Source organism: Lycium ferocissimum, unplaced genomic scaffold, assembly GCF_029784015.1.
Source record: "Lycium ferocissimum isolate CSIRO_LF1 unplaced genomic scaffold, AGI_CSIRO_Lferr_CH_V1 ctg9997, whole genome shotgun sequence".
Taxonomy (NCBI): domain Eukaryota; kingdom Viridiplantae; phylum Streptophyta; class Magnoliopsida; order Solanales; family Solanaceae; genus Lycium; species Lycium ferocissimum.
Window position 1 is genome coordinate 29023 of NW_026727985.1, and position 19603 is coordinate 48625.

The window sequence follows — 19603 nt, forward strand, 5'->3', positions numbered from 1 at the left end:
TTATTTAAAAATATATGCATTATATACTAGGGTATTTTGCCAAATAAAATGACAATAGCACAAAAAATAATAGAAAAGTATTTTTTGACTTTTATAAATAATTATTTTACTCCGTTCAAAATTCAAGAAGCTTAAAAAATAATTAAAAATGGGGTGAGCCCAAATTGGATGTCAACACACACACACACAATTACTGAAACTGTGTAGTTGAATAATTTAACATTTCTACAAAAATATTAATAGTTAAATATGAAATGAAATTTGGCTACGCTTGTTTACGATTACAAGTGACATTGGGAAATATTTTTTCAAGCGCTCTCTCCAGAATTAACAAGACAAAAATCATAGAATGATATGTTGATAACGCCGAGCTACATCTTATGAAAAAGCAAGTGTCAATGCAAACATAAAATCTATTGTGAGTTGGGTCCTTGATTTCACAAAGAGCAATTATACGAAAAATGTTGACTTGCAAGTCTAGACTTTGTAGAGGTGCTAAATGTTTTGTGGTTTTCGATTAACCATTTACCACCAATCTCAAAATTGAAATAAACTAAAAAAAAAGAAAAGTGAAAGCACTAAAGGAAGAAATTTACCCACTAGATTTTCAGATATATGATGACAAGACACTATAATTGTCAATAATTACACACGCTCGAAACATGTACAAACACATGATATTTGGACCTAGTCCAAATATAACCATCACGCGTAAACACAAACGACCCAGACATAACGACACCAGCCTGTGGCCCGACTTGCATACGACCAAATCCAGGCTTCTAGCCCAAGGCTATGCAACATATGGGTAAATCCCCTGCATTTCTAGCCTCGTACAAACCATGATCAGGTCTAACTCAACTTGTGTCAATTCTCCCTAACCACGCTTTAAGGGATAAGAAGCACGTCCAACAAGTTTTAACATTAACGGCCTTTGAGATCAGAAGAGCATATATCGGCCCTAAGAGGTAATTCAGTTTACGCCTAATTGAATACCTACAAGTCAGCCGTGGACTCCAAGCACTTGGACAACTTTTAATACAAGACAAATGATTAGTTAGAGGGGCATCGAACACTATTTTTCCTCCGAAGACTAAGCTAGTCAACATGTTTGACTATACTCCATACATGATCCTGCTTATCTTAGCCCAGCATCACTAGGATGCTATACTATATATGTAGTTAGTTACCAACAATACAAAGATCCTTTCTTATCCCTTTTACTTTAATGTTCACCATCTCAATGTCAATCTTTACATTTCCTGTATCATTATAAGCTTAATTCCATAATCAATCATGGAGTGATTTTTACTCTTTACAATTTGACGTCCACCGTGGGGCCTTAACGATGTTTTCTACATTATCTCACTAATCTATTACTTACATGATTTTGATCTTTCAGCATCGAAATAGAGGACTCTCAAGATCCACCATGAATTTCGACATTCCTTAAGTAATTGTTTACCATTTGTATATTTACCAATAGATTCATAAATCGTTGATAAAATTGTGCTCTATGTTGAGGCCACTACCAGGGGTAGAAACCAGCCGAATGGACGAGTTGGAATTGCAGGACTCGTACAGTGACACAGAGCAAAAGCTGAGCATTTATTGTTGCTCATGGTCGTGCTAGCACTGCTAGTGCCATCACGACATAAGTAATTAGGCCGTGACATCTAAAGACCTAAAAAATTCTTTGAGTAATGAACATTTGGTCTTAGTCCTTTTCCATAACATATCATGTATCATAACTTTAAACGAGAACACCTATAGATACTAACATAAACTCAATCCATCATATTACTACTATATATAAGAGCAAACTTAGGGACTTTTGTAGTCCTCACAAGAATTTCCAATTTTTTTTAAACTTTTTAATTAATTACTTTTAGGTCCTAATCTTATTTATTTAAGTCAATTTTTTATTTTTTTTTGTTTTTAAGGTCTACTTTTCAAAAGCTATGAACCTCCTACCTCATTTTTCTTGTTCTTTGATTTTCTGTTTGGTGCTCGATATCCGCATTTGAGCCAAATTAATCCAGATAATTCGCACTGTATCGCGCCCAATCGGGGGAAGCGCTCCCTCCAAAGATTTTTTTCATATCCATGTTCGAACCCCTAATCCCTAATTAAGGGAGGAACAACTCCATCCGCTGCACAAGTTAAATTATGTATTTGTCTTAAAAGTTCATTAATTATGTATAGATTATTTATTTAGAACTAAATAACTTCAGAAAATTAGGATACGTAACTTATAAATGTCAAATTCTGGCTCCGCATTTAATTTGAAGTAAATAATTTCATCAAAATGGAAGTTAAAATATTAAAGGATTGGAATGAAAGTTTTGCTTTCATATATTGAAAATATACTTATATGAAATTTAATTATTACTAACATAATTACCCACTTGTGGGACTACAATGGGTATATGGTTGTTGTTGTTGTTGTACACTTGTACTAACACAAATTATATTTCTTTAATTAAAATATCTACTTTTATATCTTGAGTAGTGAGAAGCTTCACATAACTAGTGTATAATATAAGGTCCAATCTAGAGATTGGCTAGATTGAATAAGTCACTGCACCATGTTTATATCTTTTATTTTACTTAAATGATGTATTTTAAACGCACTGTATTTACTTGTTTTTGGTGAGTTAGTTCTTTTTTTAAATTGAATTCAAACTTTTTGACTTTGCATATGTAGTTCCTAAAAAAGAAAAAGGGGAACCCAGAAAAAATTACAAAGAAATTTATATGCCCTACCCAAATTCCCCCTGCCGCTCACCCAAATTCTCCCTCCCGCCTTCTCCCAAATACCGGTTCCCTCCAAATTCTATTTTTCCATTAAATCATATTCCCGCTCCCTAACCCCATTCACTTCGGATTCATGCCCATGTCTCCTCAGACCTAGTTGTCTGTCCCTCTCGAATCTTCAGGGAACTGTTTTTTAGGGTTTAGTTTCGTTCTTTCTCTTTCTTTGTATCTCTATTACTTACATTATTTTAATCTCTTGTGAAGTACCTAACTGTGAAGTGCGACAATCAGCAGGCAACCTATAATTGTAAGTCTCTCTCTCTCTCTCTCTCTCTCGTCTTTGTTATAGTTTTGATTCGGTGACTATTTCTCTGAATTTCTGCCAATGAAATCAAATAATTAGATATATGTAACCTGCTAGCTTAATTTTTGAGAAATTGAGATTGATTAGAGGTAACAGAGTCTCATGACCTATTCAGACTGCTAGGCTTCATTCTCAGAATCCAATGCAGTGAAACTCTAGTAAGGGTGTTGGACGTTCCTCTCTATTTTCCCCTCATTTTTTCTACTTTGGATTGTAAGTTGGAAACCTAGATTAGCCAAATTAGGGATTTTGCGATTTTTTTGTTTCATATTATTTAAATTGTAAAGTGATAAAATTGTGTATCTTTGTCAAACCGTTGTACGAACTAGACAACTAAAAGTACTACCTTGAACATTGTGATGCAGAGTGCTTGATAGGTTGACCTTGGCTATAGAGCTCTGTTCAATTGTATTTATCTTCTACGCTAATCATGTACCGTGGTTGCTTGACTTTCTTCAAACCCTTTTGCCACTGCCGCAACTCTTTCTCTCTATCAAGAATTTACCTTATATACCGAAAGAGAACCTTTGAGGTATGGTTAAAAGTTACTTATTTAATTGGAAGTTCAGATTTTTATCACTTTGGCATAATTCCTTGATTAAAAGTTTAGATTTTTTTTTTTTTCACTTTGGTATGTTCCTTTTACTGTTTTTTAATGATTTATGTATTGATTTGTTTGTGGGATCGTATGAGTTAGTTGATCTCTGGTTGTGGGATTTTTTTTTTTTTTTTTTTTTTGTTTTTTTTTTGGCAAATGGGTATTCTTTTCTCAAGGGAAATGATTGTTTCTTGGATCAAACCGATGATTCTTTGATTAAAAGTTCAGATATTTTTACTTCTGTATGTTCCCTTTACTATTTTTTTTTTTTGGCTGATTTATGTATTTATTATTGGGGGATTTGGTTGTGGAGTATAATGATTCAGTTGATCTCTGGTTGTTGGGTTGTTTTATTTTTGTGATTTTGCAAATGAGTATTTTTTTCCTTGAGAGAAAATGGTTGTTTCTTGGATCAAATCAATTTGAACGGAGGGTCTATTGGAAACAGCCTCCCTACCTCCCAAGGTATGAGTAAGGATCTGCGTACACTCTACCCTCCCCAGACCCTACCTTGTGGAATTATACTGGGTATGTTGTTGTTGTTGTTGCTAATCATATACCTTAGTTTACTTTCTATTTTTGTCCACAAACCTCTGCAATCATATACCTGTTGTAGTTGAAGTTTACACTGAATATGGAGATGTGGTTTGATTCAGTTTACACTGGATTATGCCATGATTAAAGAGTCATGAAGTTTTTACCACAAACAAATGAAGCTGCTCTTCCGGAGTCTTGTAACTAATATGTTACATTCACGGTAAAAAGCAGCAAGGAGGCACATGTTGGTTAAGCATACAAAACCACTACATCTTGAAGACTGACATGCCATAATGTACCAAGACGCTAGTGAACATTAAAACAAACTCTGAGGCACCTATTAAATGATTTAGGATGTAATCATTGTCATGTGTAAGTTAGTTTTAGACGTGCATATATACCTATCGAACTTATAAAAGTATTCAGCCTAAGTATAATTTTCATGTAATCTGAATTACTTGATCTGTTGCAGGGTGGCAAGCATTGGTCCTAGCATCCTTAATCCCTCCGATTGTAAGATTCTTGTCCATTATCCATCTTCAATTAGACATAATTTGCTAATTTCTTGGTTATCTGCTCAATGATCTTTTTTATTTTGTTACATCAACTAATTGTATTTGCACCAACATAGAAGTATCCATTTATCTATCGTCCATTACCACAGATTTATCATCCACAAAGTCTTTGAAACTCAGACTTCACCAAAAGGTCTTTTCCCATAAGAGTTAGACTGAAGCAAATATATTGAGCTCAGTTAGATGCAAATTGTTGATGCAAATTTAATTAGGCCAAAGGAAGAACTACTGAAGCAAAATAATTGAAGCCAGAAAACTCATTCTCGTAGAATTTGGAGAAGGCTAGTCATACGTAGTGTCTAATAAAGATAACAGGTGAGTGTTTGAAAAAAATTAACTGACTTGAGATGTTTTGAGTTAGTTATTTTCAGTCTTTGTGATGTTATTGCTATTTTCTTCCACTCTGTTTCTCATGGGTAGACGTTGTTTTCACAAGAGTGTTGAGGTTTTTAAGTTTTCTTCTATTTTAGTTTATTATTACAAAAAGTGGTTCACACGATTGTTGAATTTTAAAGGAGATAGCACCTAATAATTACTGTAGCTTACTACTCAAAGAAATTACTAACTCTTACAAAGAAACCTTCTATATTAGTCAAGTTCTCTTTTTCGTTATCTTTCAGTTTTGATTCTTCACATTCAATTTTTATCTGTACTTTTTTTATTTTTTTGTAATTTTTTGTCATGATTCTTATAGTTTTTGTGCAAATGACATTTGATAGTTTTTCTGCCTTGAAGTATCTGGTTTGGTTTCAACACCTAGTTTTCTCTAGTTCTTATTTTCTTTATGCTTGTTAAGTAGTAGAGGTTCACTACCTCATTAGGATTAGTAAGGTAAGGTCTAGCCCCCCTTACTTGTACTCTTGTCTTTGAGGTTCATTTTTATTTATTAATAAAAAAAACTAGCTCTAGGCACTCCGCCTAGCGGATTCGCTTTTTTTTAAAAAAAAAAAAAAAAGTTATAGGAGAAATCCATATGTTGGATTTGTATTTTCTTCCATCCCTATTTGGTGTCCCCTTAGATTGTGTAAATTGTGTTTCCTGCATTCTGCATTCACTTATCAGCTCAATTCCATGACTCAGCCTATGATGGTATTAAATATACTTTGAGTATTTTAGTATGAAAAAGCTTTTAATCTGAGGTTTGAGGCTTTATCAATTCCTTCTTCTTTTTTAAAATTATTTTTGTAAACTTTATTTAGCTTTGCTCTTTATTTCATGAAACAATCATATAGCTCATCGTTTTGATTATTGGATTTTAAGCTAATTAATTGAGGTTTCTGATGTACTTTTGCCAAAGGAAAAACCTTTGTAGTGACATATCTTGGGATTCCGGATTTTATTTTGATTATATAATCAATGGAATTTCAAGATGTTAGTCCTTTTGTTGGTCCTGCTATTTTTGAAATTCATTATGCTTCTACCATTCTTTTTCCCGAAAAGCTGTGATTTACTTTTATTAGATTGTCATTTATTTTAATTACATCCTATTGGGAAACTACTTTAGTGGTCTTGTCATTGCTCTACCGGAGTCTTGTAACTGATATGGTACATTCATGGTAAAAAGAAGCAAGGAGAAAACATTTCCTTTTCTAATCCTTTTTTATATGATCTATGTATTTGTTTTGTATGTTATTGCATTCAAAAGTATCATTTGATCTTGTAGAAACTGTCACTGCACAGGTGATGATGGCTAGAAGTGTAGTCTTTTACTTTTTTTAGTTTGCAATAAGATGGTTCTTGGACGTCTTTATTATGGGAATAACGCCGAATATCAAGAAAGCAAAACTTGGATGTTGTGCCAGTCTTTGAAGGAACTAACTTATGAAAATATTTCCATAATTCTTTCGTGTTAGTCCTTGAGAATGTGTTATAGTCAAAATCTCTTTACGGCTCTGGTGGACCTTTTTAAAAGCCTTTCGGTTTCGTAGTGTTAAAAAGTTGATTCTCTACCCTTGGTGCTAGACATTTATGTGCTTTGGCTGTTTCAGTGGTCTATTTATTAACATATCTTTCCTCTGCCCAATTTAGACTTATGCTAGACATACTTCAGTGACGGACGAAGTATGTAATTGTTGATTGGTTTTTATGGATTTTAGAGTACCGAAACAAAATCCCACTTACTTGATATGATTCAATTTTAACTACCTGGGTTCCTTACTTTGCCATTACTGAACAGAGAACATAAGTCACTATGAGCTTTCACACTTGAGTTATATAAAGTTGACTAAGGAAGATCGTTGTGAAAATTTTTCCTTTACAGAGATAGGACTTTTTAAGTACTATGTAGTTATTCTGACATATGCATTCTTGATGAACGTAACAAAGCTGACTTGGGCTAGTTATTAAATTACTAAGCTCGATTGGGTGTAATTTAACTTTGCACCGATTGGGTGTAATTTAACTTTGCACCTTGGCCTAGTTATGATCCTTTCATATTTCACTTTATTTACAAAGAAACAAAAGATAAATGGGATTTTCTTATCTGAATAGGTACTGAGATTACAAATTGAAGGGGAAAAAAGGAAGGTTTAATTGAAGAAATGATAAACATATTACTTGTTGCTGATTCTTTGAATTGCTGCATTCATCCCCGAATTTCTTTTACCATTGGCAAGTCACTTTCCACTTAGTCTGGACGTCGTATTGACAATACATACCTACAAGGTTATCCTGTAAACATTCGGATAGGCACTAAAGCATTGGTCCCAGGTGATCCTAAGAAAACACACAATGTCGTAACTTTTTTACCACTTCAAAAAACAATTTGCAATAAGAAAAATGTATGATTGCAGATATTGAGGAAGGAATTAGAGACATGAGACCCTGGGGACAAAAAGAGGATAATCATACTTCCAGAACTAGGACCTCTGGTAAGTTTCTTTAAATTTCCTCCTTAATTGAATTCTTTTATAGTTAGTATCATCTGAAGTTGTTATGGAATAAAGAAGATAAAGCTTGGTCAACTGTGTTTGTTTTGCAAGTCGATGCCTTGTTTCTTTGTGTTTTAAAGAATTGTTTGGATTTCATTTTTTAAAAAACTTTTATCTTCTTTTTTCTTTGTCAGTGAAATGAATGAATGAGATAATATACAATAATTACATGTAATTACTCTTATAATTCTTGCCATGTGTGATTCTAATGTGAGAAAGCCTACATAGGTTCCCCTAGTTGTTTTCATTAATATATTGATGGAGTTTATGCTGCCAAGTAAAGTAGTTTGTGAATGTAAGCTTTGTGATGATATCCTAGAAATCCATAAACTTTCACTTCTATTAAACTTGTAAGGATAAGTTTTTAGTTGTAATATAGAAATTACTAACAGATATATACTCCATCATTTTTTACATTTTAGATAGTATTTTCAATTGATTTTTTATATAAAATAAATGCAGATTCAATTGGAAACAAGTAAGTTCGTGTAAAAGCCAGAAGAAAGATCAATGTTGTCTACGGAAACAAAAATGATATTAGAGATCTCAGTTGGTGAAGGGAGGTCACTTAATGCAATTTCATAGCAAAGCTATCAAATGAGTAGGGAATAATTGCTCGAAATTTTCCTTCTCTTCAAACAAGTAGAAGGAACTCACAAGAGAGGAGAAAGCACAATGATTAGATAACATTGTATTTTTCTAGACAATCACATTTTTGTCATAGGAGCTATTAGTTAGTCACAAAATTGACTATATTTGTGACAAAACATAGTCTTTGTCCCAGGAATATTGCCTACTAATCTATAATGTAATCCATTCTTTGACTACTATTTATATTTGAATTTATGACAATTCTTTGTCACTAATCACAACAATTTATAGTGACATTTTTTTGTAGTGAAAATAATATTTTTAGCGACGAAATGATAGGTTTCAGCTACAAAATTGTAAGTCATTTTTGTAAAAGCAAAGTTGTCACTAATTTATATATTTAGGGACGATATGGTTTTTCGTATATAAAAGGTTGTCTTTAGTGACAAAATTGCTTTTGTTCAACTACAAAATGCATATAACTTCAGAGACAATTGAGATCGTCACTAATTAAACAAAAGTTTTAGTGACAAGGTAATTTCGTTGGCATTAATAACCTTTTTAGGGACGAAAACATTAATTTCGTCGGCATTAATAACCTTTTTAGCAACGAAAATATTCTTTCCACTACAATTTTTATGTACTTTTTTGACGAATGAGTTCGTCACAAATATTATGCATTTGGGGATGAAAAATAATTTTGTAGCTAATACAATTTTATTTAGCTATGAAACACTAAGTTGTCTCTGTATACATTTAGCGACCCACATTTAGGGACGAACGATTGGCCAATTTTTTTTTTCGTCACGGAAGATTTTTCGTGACGAAATATGATGGTTAAGTGACAAAATAATTCGTCATTGATAATCAAATTTCTTGTAGTGATTGGGTTAATGCTTCGAGTTAATGGGTTATTGGTTCCGGTATCGGGTGGTGTCCTATGGTTATTGGGGTATCGGTTTGACAACTTTTGTTAATGGGTGAACCGATAATCCGCTAACCATTTATTTAATTATAATTAAACCTTTTCATATATAAAGTAACTTGACTAAACTTAAGGTTCACTTTATTTCTCAGAGCATCTCTTATGGAAGATGTAGCAGTAATATTTCTTATTTGAGCCATTTGAAGTTCTTTTCACTATCTTACTCTTCTTCCATTCCTTTTGTATCCATTAAAACCGATCAGGTTCTCATGCTTGAATTTCACAAATTGGTACCTTTAAGAGTTCTCTACTTCGATCATATGCTTTAGATATTTGCCTCAACTGGATGGACTATTGTGTTGTGTAATAATAATTTTTTTTGAAGCTACTTTCAGTTTTGAAAATGTGTTCTTTGTTCTTGAAAATATTTTTTGTGAAATCTTAACGGTTGAACCGATAACAATCAACAACCGATTAACCAATAACTCAGTAACTGATATCTTAACAGTTCTTTAACGGTTTAACATGTCTACAAATCAATAACCGATAAGTTTAACCGATAACTTTTATATCAGAATTCAGAACCGAACCCGATACGCAGCCCTAATCTTGATGCATTAGGACCCCAATGTCTTAAAACCTCTTGGTGCGATGAACTTGAATCCACCTCTTACCATCAACTAATGTTTCGAGTAACCAAGCCCAAGGAAAACCATCATATTACGGAAGTAATGCTTGCATATACAAACTAAGTTTACTGTTAGCGCACAAGTGCGGTAAGCATTATTCTTCTCAGACTTAGCACAGAAAATCACACAGAAAATCACACATTTTCATATCATCTTTGAATAGGAAATATAAAGTAATCATGTCATGTTTGTTAACCAGCCCCATTACTGTCATATATGATTTGGGATTACGTACCTTATTTCTAAAAAAGAAAACAAAACACAATTTAAAGGCACTTATGTTCTCATATGGTACAAAGAGAAAATTAATCATATTCGATTTGACATTTGAGTCAAGTTAATTGAGTCGACAACGAGGTCATACGTTAAGAATGTAAAACGCTGGTTTGATAATCAAAAACTAATAATCACATCCTATCGAAATTCTCTGTTTTCATATACCGTGAACATAAAAACTGAAACGCCTTTAGTTAGATTTAGGTGCAGATTTTTTCATCACTGGAAAAGTAAGATTAAAGGAACTAATTGAAACAGATGAAGGATCCGACTAACAATTATACAATCATCACTCATGGATCAATTAAGACAATACTGTGAAGCCATTATAAAAATTTTACAACCTATACTCCTCGATCAAAATTGTTGTTACCAATATTAACATACCTTTTCCGATTAGGATAAATGACATGTCGTTCTAAACTTGTAAAGTTCTAGAGGAACTAATGAATTATAAAGCACTTACAGAATTCTTACCAACGAAAGAATGAAAAATTAATTATTTACATATGTTAAGAAATTCAAATGTTTGTGATAGCTACAGTCTATCCACATAGACTGCATCAGTTTAGTAGCAAGATTTGTCACGTTGTTCTGTTTGATTTATAACAGAAAATTAAAGAGTTTAAACATCAACCCAATTTTAGAGAAGGAAAGCCGATTCCACATACCAAAAACAATGAATAGCAGTAGTACTGATAATTCACCTTGAACAAAGTTAAATTATCAAAGCTTTCTGTTACCATGTTAGCATATTGATATTATGAAGGAACATGACAGTAAACATACCTCACAGTCGAAGAGATTAATATATTAATCGGAGTTTGAAGATTAGAGCTTCGTGCTGATAACGTGTTGTGAAATAAGCTAAAATAATAATATTAAAGGATGAAAGAAATAAAATAGAAAGATAAGAGATGAGAGCCTTCTTATTTCTTCCAAGTATTTCTCAAATGTATAAGTACATCTTCCTATTTATCCAAGTATTTCTCAAATGTATAAGTACATCACCTATTCGGGTTTTTCAATCATCGAATAGTCTTGATACAAAACATATAACTTTTACTTTTATAGTCCTAGTAAGATACAATTATATAATTAAGGTGTTTCTTAAGAAAATAACACAAAATGTGAGAAGAGTGATGGTAGTCAAAAGGTGGCATAATCATAAACATGACAATAACTATGAAGGTTATTGTCATTTCTGGGGAAGATCATGGAGGTGGGACATTTGATAGCTATATCATGGAAAAGAGTAGTGGGAGTTAATTTTTTAGGAGTTGGACATCCAACATAGTATTCTAATATTTCATAACATTGCTAACCTTTGGAGAAAAAGGGTATTTACCTCACCTTTAGACTTCATCAGCCACCAATTCATGTGATTGTGCCTAATGCTAGATCCTAGTGGAACTCCCTGGATCTGATTGAAAATTTCCCCATTCTCTTTGATTTGTCTACCTCAAAAAAATATGATCAACAGTTTCTTCATGTCCTTTTGTACAACAAGAGCATCTAGAGGGACCTTGAAAACCAAACATTTATATAATATCATTAGTAGGTAGCCTCCTTCTCAATAGTCTTAGCATAAAGAATGATACTTTAAAAGGTACTATCTATGAAAAATCATTTTATGCATAAATTGTTAGAAAAATAATATTTTTATCTAATATCTCAAAAATAAAAGGACTATTTCTAATGGTTTTATTGACTTTAATACAAAAGACTTAATTATACTTTATTAGCCTTAATGGTAGCATTTCATAATGGAAAACATTTGTCCGTTGCCAAACGGCTTATAAATTAAATATGGTCATTTGACCAATTGCTTTTATGGTCTTTATTATTCTTAAATATTTGTATGGCAGATATTAGAAGCTCTAAGTTGATATATATAATACATTATCGGTTCATCTTGGAGGAGTGAAAAAACATAGAAAAAGTACTTCTTCTCATTATGTATTGTTTGGTTTTTATGAGATAAATCTTTGTTAGTTTCTGGCTTCTAATTTTGAACTAGAAGAGCTTGTTGAATCCTGAGGGATACACCCATACCGGGTGAAATATCCTTAAGGACAGTGCCATTGGCATGCCTCAAGCTACGAAGAATTCTCTACAATTGTTCATGATCAAATATTTTCCTCAAGCTTAGAAGAAGTTCCTACAAGTGCTCGTGATGAAGAGAAGTCCCTACAAGTGTTCGTGATGAAGAAAAGTCCTTACACGTGTTCGTGATGAAGTATTTTCCGTAAGATTTCTAACAATTTTAAGGATATTTCTCACTCTATTAATTCTTATGGAAAATAGAAAGAGAATACCTTACTGCAACCTGTCTAAGTTCCAGGTATGTTTCTGAATTATATTATGATGAAATATATATATATATATATATATATATATATATATATATATATATATATATAACTATCTAACAGGAAGTAGTAGTAGTTATTTACTAATGTGTATTTGTAGTGTGTTATTATGTATGTGCATATACTTTTTTTGTGAAATACGTTGCACGTTATTTCTTTAGTCTTCTAAGAGATGTTATTGTAGTTCTCTTTATCTTGAGTGTTTTAAATCTCTTATCTTAACAGTTTGAAGAGGCAATATGTTATTTGTTTCAGTGCAGTGGTAGACTTACTTTCCTAATGCATCAATATTATAGTTTACTTATGTTGCTAGAGATCATGAGTAACCAATTGAGTAGTTGTAAATCTGACGTCCTAGTACATGTTTATGTTGATGCTAAGTTAGCAAAGAAGAATTGATGCATGGTTTGTGCCTAATTAGAGCTTCCACTACATAAGTTCTAATTATAATTTCAGTGTTACTTGGTTAAAGCTTGAAGTGTAACTGGTTACATAACTTACATTAGAAGCAGTACCTAGTTAGTTAAATGAAAAAGAAAAAAAAATGGAATTTCAGAATTTCCTTTTCAATCTACTGTTAGGTTGTTATTTTGTACGTGGAAAATTATACTATTAATGCCCTTCAATGTTGTAGAAGATTTAGAGAAATGATAATATATCCCGCTAAATAAAAATATATTTGACGAAGCGGATGATATAAATGTTGTAGTCATTTCTCAAGTGATGAATCTTGTGATTAATGTGAGAGATTGGGTGTTAGATTTTGATGCTACTAAGCATATTTATGCTAACAAAATTATTTTTGTGTGCTACACCCAAGTTGAAGAACAATGATTTATTTATGTTGGTAATTCAAGAACTACTCAAGTTCTTAGAATGAAAAAAAAAAAAATCTTCTTAAACTCACATCTGAAAAATGTTGGGATTAACTGAGGTGATACATGTTTCTAATATGTGATCCAATTTGATTTTTATGTGATTAATAGGAAAAGTTGGATACAGATTTTATTTGAGTTTGATAAGGTGTTAAAATAAATAACGTTTTTGTGGATGATGAGTATTGTAACCATGATTTATCTGTGCCTAATAGTTTTCAAGACGAAAATGATAATACTTTATTTACTTGAATGATTAATATGATTGGTGGCATGATATATTTGGATATGTGTGAATTTTTCTTACACTAAGAAATGTTCAAGTTTTTGTCTAGATTCATTCTTTTAAAAACTTATTAAAAGTTAATTACTTTAATGCTTTCCTAATGATAGTCTTCTGGAAAATTGGATCTTACTGTTAATTGGTTTTACAATAGACATTAACATATTCTAACATATTCCTACGTTATAAGCTTTGACTTCATTTTGTGAAAAATGAATCTGACAATTTGAATAGCCTTTAATTGCAACACACCATTATTTTATGTTGGTAGCCTTGAATAGACATAAAAAATCTTTTATTATGTAATAACAGTGACAGTATATCTTCAAAAATTATAGAGCCTCTGTCATCATTCCTACCTATATATATTTGTATGCTTTCATGTTGATATAGTGCAGAAACTAAGAGACAAATTTCCACTTCTCTGTTTTATCTTTGATATACTTTTAATGTATAGGTCACATACACAATTGGCAAATCTTATGAATTGTGGAAAAGTTATTCCCCTATCATGAAATATTTGAAAGTGTGGGGGTTGGCTTACTAAGGTTATGCTAGCTGATTTTGAAAAGAAGCAGCTATTGAAAAGTGTTATAGTGAATTAATATTTGTTGTATAGAGGGGTACAATGATGCTAAGTGGATTTCAAAATCCACATTGGTTATGAGTTTGTAAGATGAATATGAAAATTAGCCAAATAGAGCATAATGAAATTTTAGTTTGTGGTTTGAAGTTGGCTGGTAATGAGGCTAAGATAGTTCTTAGTGAGTATTGAGGATGAAATAAAATCAACGTGTCTATATATTGTGGTTGCCAGGCAGCATTAGCTATAATGGAAAAATAAAATTTTCAATGGAAATAAAATACATTCGTTTGAGACATAATGTGATAAAGCAGCTGCTGTGAGATGAAATTATTTTCATTAATTATGTGAAGTCAGAAGGTGAACTTGATCAATTCATAGACTATAAGAAACATCGAGGAGAATGAGATTTTTAAGTCAATTTGAGAAGATCAACAATGATGGTAACCCAACCTATGTGATTGGAGATCCCATGAATTAGGTTGATATGAGTAATAACAAGTCATTAATTAGTTGATCAAGTATGCACTATAAAATTATATCCCTTCCTATAGTGTGTGAATATAGTGCAATTTGCAAGGCAAAGTGAGGCTGAGTTATAAACTCTTAATCCATTACCATATCCTTTATAGGCAGTGTATTGCTGCGCAGTACACTTGATGGGTGGACCTATATGAGTGTGGAGTGGTGCACTTCTATGAAATTGTGACGGATTTCTAGAGCACTCATGAATACTAGGACACGCGCATGACCTCTTAGCGCAAAACCGCGATAACGACAAAAGATTGTGTGAGTATAATGTGATAGAATAAGACCCTGGCTTACAAAAGAATACTTGGTTCATAGAAGTTCTAAATTTCACTAATTGTTCCGTAGGTTAAACTTATTTTATCTAGGTCAGTTCTATATAGTCTATGGGACACGTATTCGACGCATTGTACTCAGATGTGAAAACCCAACAAAACTTCTTATTTTATTTCTTCTATTATTTTTGAGATATATGGGGATTGTTAGAAAAATAATATTTTTATCTAATATCTCAAAAATAAAAGGACTATTTCTAATGTTTTTATTGGCTTTAATACAAAAGACTTAATTATACTTTATTAGCCTTAATGGTAGCATTTCATAATGGAAAACATTTGTCCGTTGCCAAACGGTTTATAAATTAAATATGGTCATTTGACAAATTGCTTTTATGGTCTTTATTCTTCTTAAATATTTGTATGGCGGTATATTAGAAGCTCTAAGTTGATATATATATATATATATATATATATATATATATATATATAATACATTATCGGTTCATCTTGGAGGAGTGAAAAAACATAGAAAAAGTACTTCTTCTCATTATGTATTGTTGGGTTTTTATGAGATAAATCTTTGTTAGTTTTCGGGCTCTAGTTTTGTACTAGAAGAGCTTGTTGAATCCTGGAGGATACACCCATACCGGGTGAAATATCCTTAAGGACAGTGCCATTGGCATGCCTCAAGCTACGAAGAATTCTCTACAATTGTTCGTGATCAAGTATTTTCCTCAAGCTTAGAAGAAGTTCCTACAAGTGTTCGTGATGAAAAAAAGTCCTTACACGTGTTCGTGATACATGAAGTATTTTCCGTAAGATTTCCAACATAAATGAGGTAACTTTGCATTGTTTCAGAACCATCCAAGTAGCGCTGCAAGCGAACTTGCTATCAGTGGAAGGGGTCTAGAAGGCTTCATCATTTTTGTTACCATTACCAATAACGATTTCATAAATAGTGGAGATAAAGTATATATATATCTTTGGGTGTCTTGTCCAGTCCTTAGCAAATACCATTCGGCATCTCTAATTTAATCTTGACACTGATTATCTTATTTGTTAGAGCACATTGAATAAGCTTTTAGTTAGCCCTAAGCCTGATCTATTATCCCACTAACAGGAGATCTATATAGTTAATTCTCTATCTAATCAGCTACGTACTCCACTTTATCTTTCACATTTATCCTTCTCAAGATGTCGACAATTCTGACCGATGAAGAACAAGTTTTCTGTTGGTCTTCTGGGACCATGTTGATCTGGCTGTACTGATAGTAGGCATTTAAGAACCTTAACAGTTTGCGTCTGCAGTTAGCATAGATGAGCTGGTCGATATGCGATAATGGTAAAGAATCTCTGAGGCATGCTTTATTTAGATTTGTTAAATCTATGCACGCCCTTCGTTTCTCATTCTTCTTTAGAACTACTGCCTCACTAGCTAGGCATTCTGGGTATTTGACTTCCCGATTGATCCAGTCTTCAATAATTTAGACACTTTTTTCATTGATGACCATATTTTGGAGATTGCCTGCCTTCTCTTCTTTTTCTTTATCGAGGGATAATACGGGTCTGAATTAAGTATGTGAGTCATCACTCTAAGTCTAGAGTTGAGTTTCAACCCACATATACCTTTTTTATGAGGAGTCACCAAAGAGGGTCATTGGATCTAATTCCTCGATAGTTGATATAGGAACGCCTTGATATTTACCATCAACAATTGTGTAGGGTGCTTTTGGAGTCTCTTGTTCACCTTGCCTTTGGTCGCCTTTTAGTAAAATGATCGATGGCTCAGAGATGTTTAATTATGCTTATTGTTTTATTTACTATTCTTTCTATTGGGCGAGGTTGTTCCCTATTGCAACCGAGAGGCATTCTTTTGTCTTTTCTAAGTGAAAAGGAGAGACATGATAGCTTTTGCTTGTCTATAATCTTTTTGATTCCCATTTAGAAGGAAATTTAATACTTGGTGCAATGTTGACGGCACTACTAAAATTGCATGGATCCATGGCCTCCCTATGATGATGTTGTAAGTCATATACTTGGATATTACCTAAAATGGGGTGTCTTTGATGACACCTTTTATAAAAGTGGCTAGTGTAATATCACCGGTTGTTGTTTCCGTTCTTTGAATACACTTATTTCTCGTCATTGCTAAGGAACCCTTGAATATGTTCTTTGTGGAGATATCTACTTCATGTTGTAAACCCTTATAATCTACAGTGGTATGCTCGTGATTTTTATGATAGTCAAACAAAAATTCTTGGATTCTGTTGCTAGGACCCGACTGTGACTTTTTTCACCTATGTCTCTCATAGCTGCAACTAACTTTGTAGCATAGACGTTGAAGACTTAATCCACCAAATTGTCACACTTGATTTCTTATTTGTCCGAGAAAGTTTCGCACCTTCACTCTAGCTGAGCCTTTATTATCGCTGCTTATTTATGTTTTCTCCCTGATTCTTGCCGAGAGGGCCCATTATAAGATTCATATGGACTCCCTGAATTCTGACAGTCTGCTTCTATCCTCCTAGAGGAACATTCCGATTGATTGGCACCGACCTATATTGTCTTATTTACCTCTACCTTGAGTTTCGTACTACACCGTAGTATACATTATTGTTTTCGGAGGGAATTCAGATGCTTTCATTTGGATTTCTGGTAGCTTTTGGACGTGTTACATTTAGGTTGTTTATAAAGGAAAATGCGGCCTAGGTGTCTTGGCACATCGGCTAGCAACATTCTCTCCCTTTAAAATTGATCCAGTCTCGCAGCAACTTGGCTCCCTGCTTTATCTTAAAGATGTCCTTCACCTGTTTATATACCTTTTGAATCCAGTATGAGCCTTAATGAAGGGGGAAAAAGGCCTTAATGAAGGAATCTTCCGATTCACCGAAAGAACCTATAGACTTTTCTGGTAAAAATGAGTACTGGATTAATGCTCCTTTAATCGTGAAAGTTAATTTCTCCGAACTTCTTGACTAGCACCGATCTCTCAATGGTTTGGTAAGGTCATTCCATGTTGTCCCGATTGCATAGGCTGCGACGTGATCTCGGAGATCTATGATTTAATTTGTCATATTTTGTGAAATCTGACATTTAGAATTTCTTTGGTATAGGAAAGCGGGTAGCACTCGGCTTTCATGGTTATTGGGAGTACTTCTCCACATCGATGTTTTTGATCATAGGTGAAGCCTTGGAATCTAATCAGTTATTTCATTTTGCTCCTTAATTTGTTGCAAAAGACTCTCCAAAAATGGATTATGTGGCTCAGAGGCAACAATGCTTTGGACTATTATTCTAGTCCCTAAACCTATAACTACTGAGTTATTGAATAGTCCGCGAACCAAAGCTTCCAAGTGCGATATTAGGGTACCCCTAGCTAGTTTTGTGTTACACCTCAAAATTTTCGTGTCGTTTGCGTCGTAAGTAAGCTAACGTAAGCTCGGAGAGGTCATGGAACCCTTATAAGGTTAAGGAATACTTTTAATAAGTGCTAAACAAGTGTCTAAAGGTTTCGGGATCAAGTGAAATGAAGGAAATATGTCACGACCCAAACCGATGGGCCGTAACAAGTGCTCGACCACTACTGGCCAAGCACTCCTATGCTTGCATTTACTTCTCACCGACTATCCCGGCCCATACACAATCAGAATCGAGCAAAGATCGTCTCCCGAACAATCAACATAAAAGACACATGCGTACCGGGGGCACATGGCCAACATATACATATAAACATAAATATCGAGAGAGTAACAGCCGCAAGCCGATCCGGCCGCTTCATATATCCCGTACAACAAAATAAGTGCCGACGAGGCCGCATAACAACACGACTACATATCACCGTCGCGTACCTCTACGCGGAGTACAAGCGTAGAAAGGACAGACAAGGCCTCGCCGTACCCTATATATATATGTACGTAACCGAATAGCATACCAAAAAGGCTGTAGCTCCGGATCAATGGAGCGTACTGACTACTGCTGAGGGGAGTTCCTACTGCTGTGGATCGTCTGACTGGCTACCTGATTCTGCGGGCATGAACGCAACGTCCACAAGAAAGGGACGTCAGTACGAGTAATATACTGAGTATGTAAGGGATGAATGATAACATGATAATATGTACAGAACATGAACAACAACATAATAAGGAAATATGGAAAATATAAGAAGAAGGTATGACTGTAACTGCTTGCCTCTTAAGGCGGAATCATGCATGCTCACTTTTACCTTCAAAACATATCATCCATACATACATAAACTATCTGAATCAAATAACATCATTAGCCCGCATCGGGGCCTCCCGCGTCCGGGGTAATCATCTCACGCCGCCCACTAGTGGTCGCCGCCCGTGCCATATAGACACGGTGTCATTATCATCATCCATAAGCCGCCCACTACGCCCGCCGTAGTGGTGTCGCTCGACCGTATAGGCGCGGTGTAATCATCG

General features: G+C 33.7%; 1 long non-coding RNA gene and 1 other non-coding gene across 3 annotated transcripts; both read left to right on the forward strand.

Moving 5' to 3' along the window:
• Positions 1–4385: 4385 nt before the first annotated feature.
• Positions 4386–8589, forward strand: LOC132046238 (uncharacterized). Of its 2 annotated transcripts, XR_009412667.1 has the most exons (4): positions 4386–4769; positions 4921–7540; positions 7624–7701; positions 8224–8589. It is a non-coding gene; the product is annotated as an uncharacterized LOC132046238 (long non-coding RNA). The 2 variants fall into 2 exon arrangements; XR_009412666.1 differs by having other exon boundaries at positions 4386–7540.
• LOC132046239 (small nucleolar RNA Z267) lies at positions 5908–5974 on the forward strand. Its single transcript, XR_009412668.1, has one exon. It is a non-coding gene; the product is annotated as a small nucleolar RNA Z267 (small nucleolar RNA).
• Positions 8590–19603: the final 11014 nt, after the last annotated feature.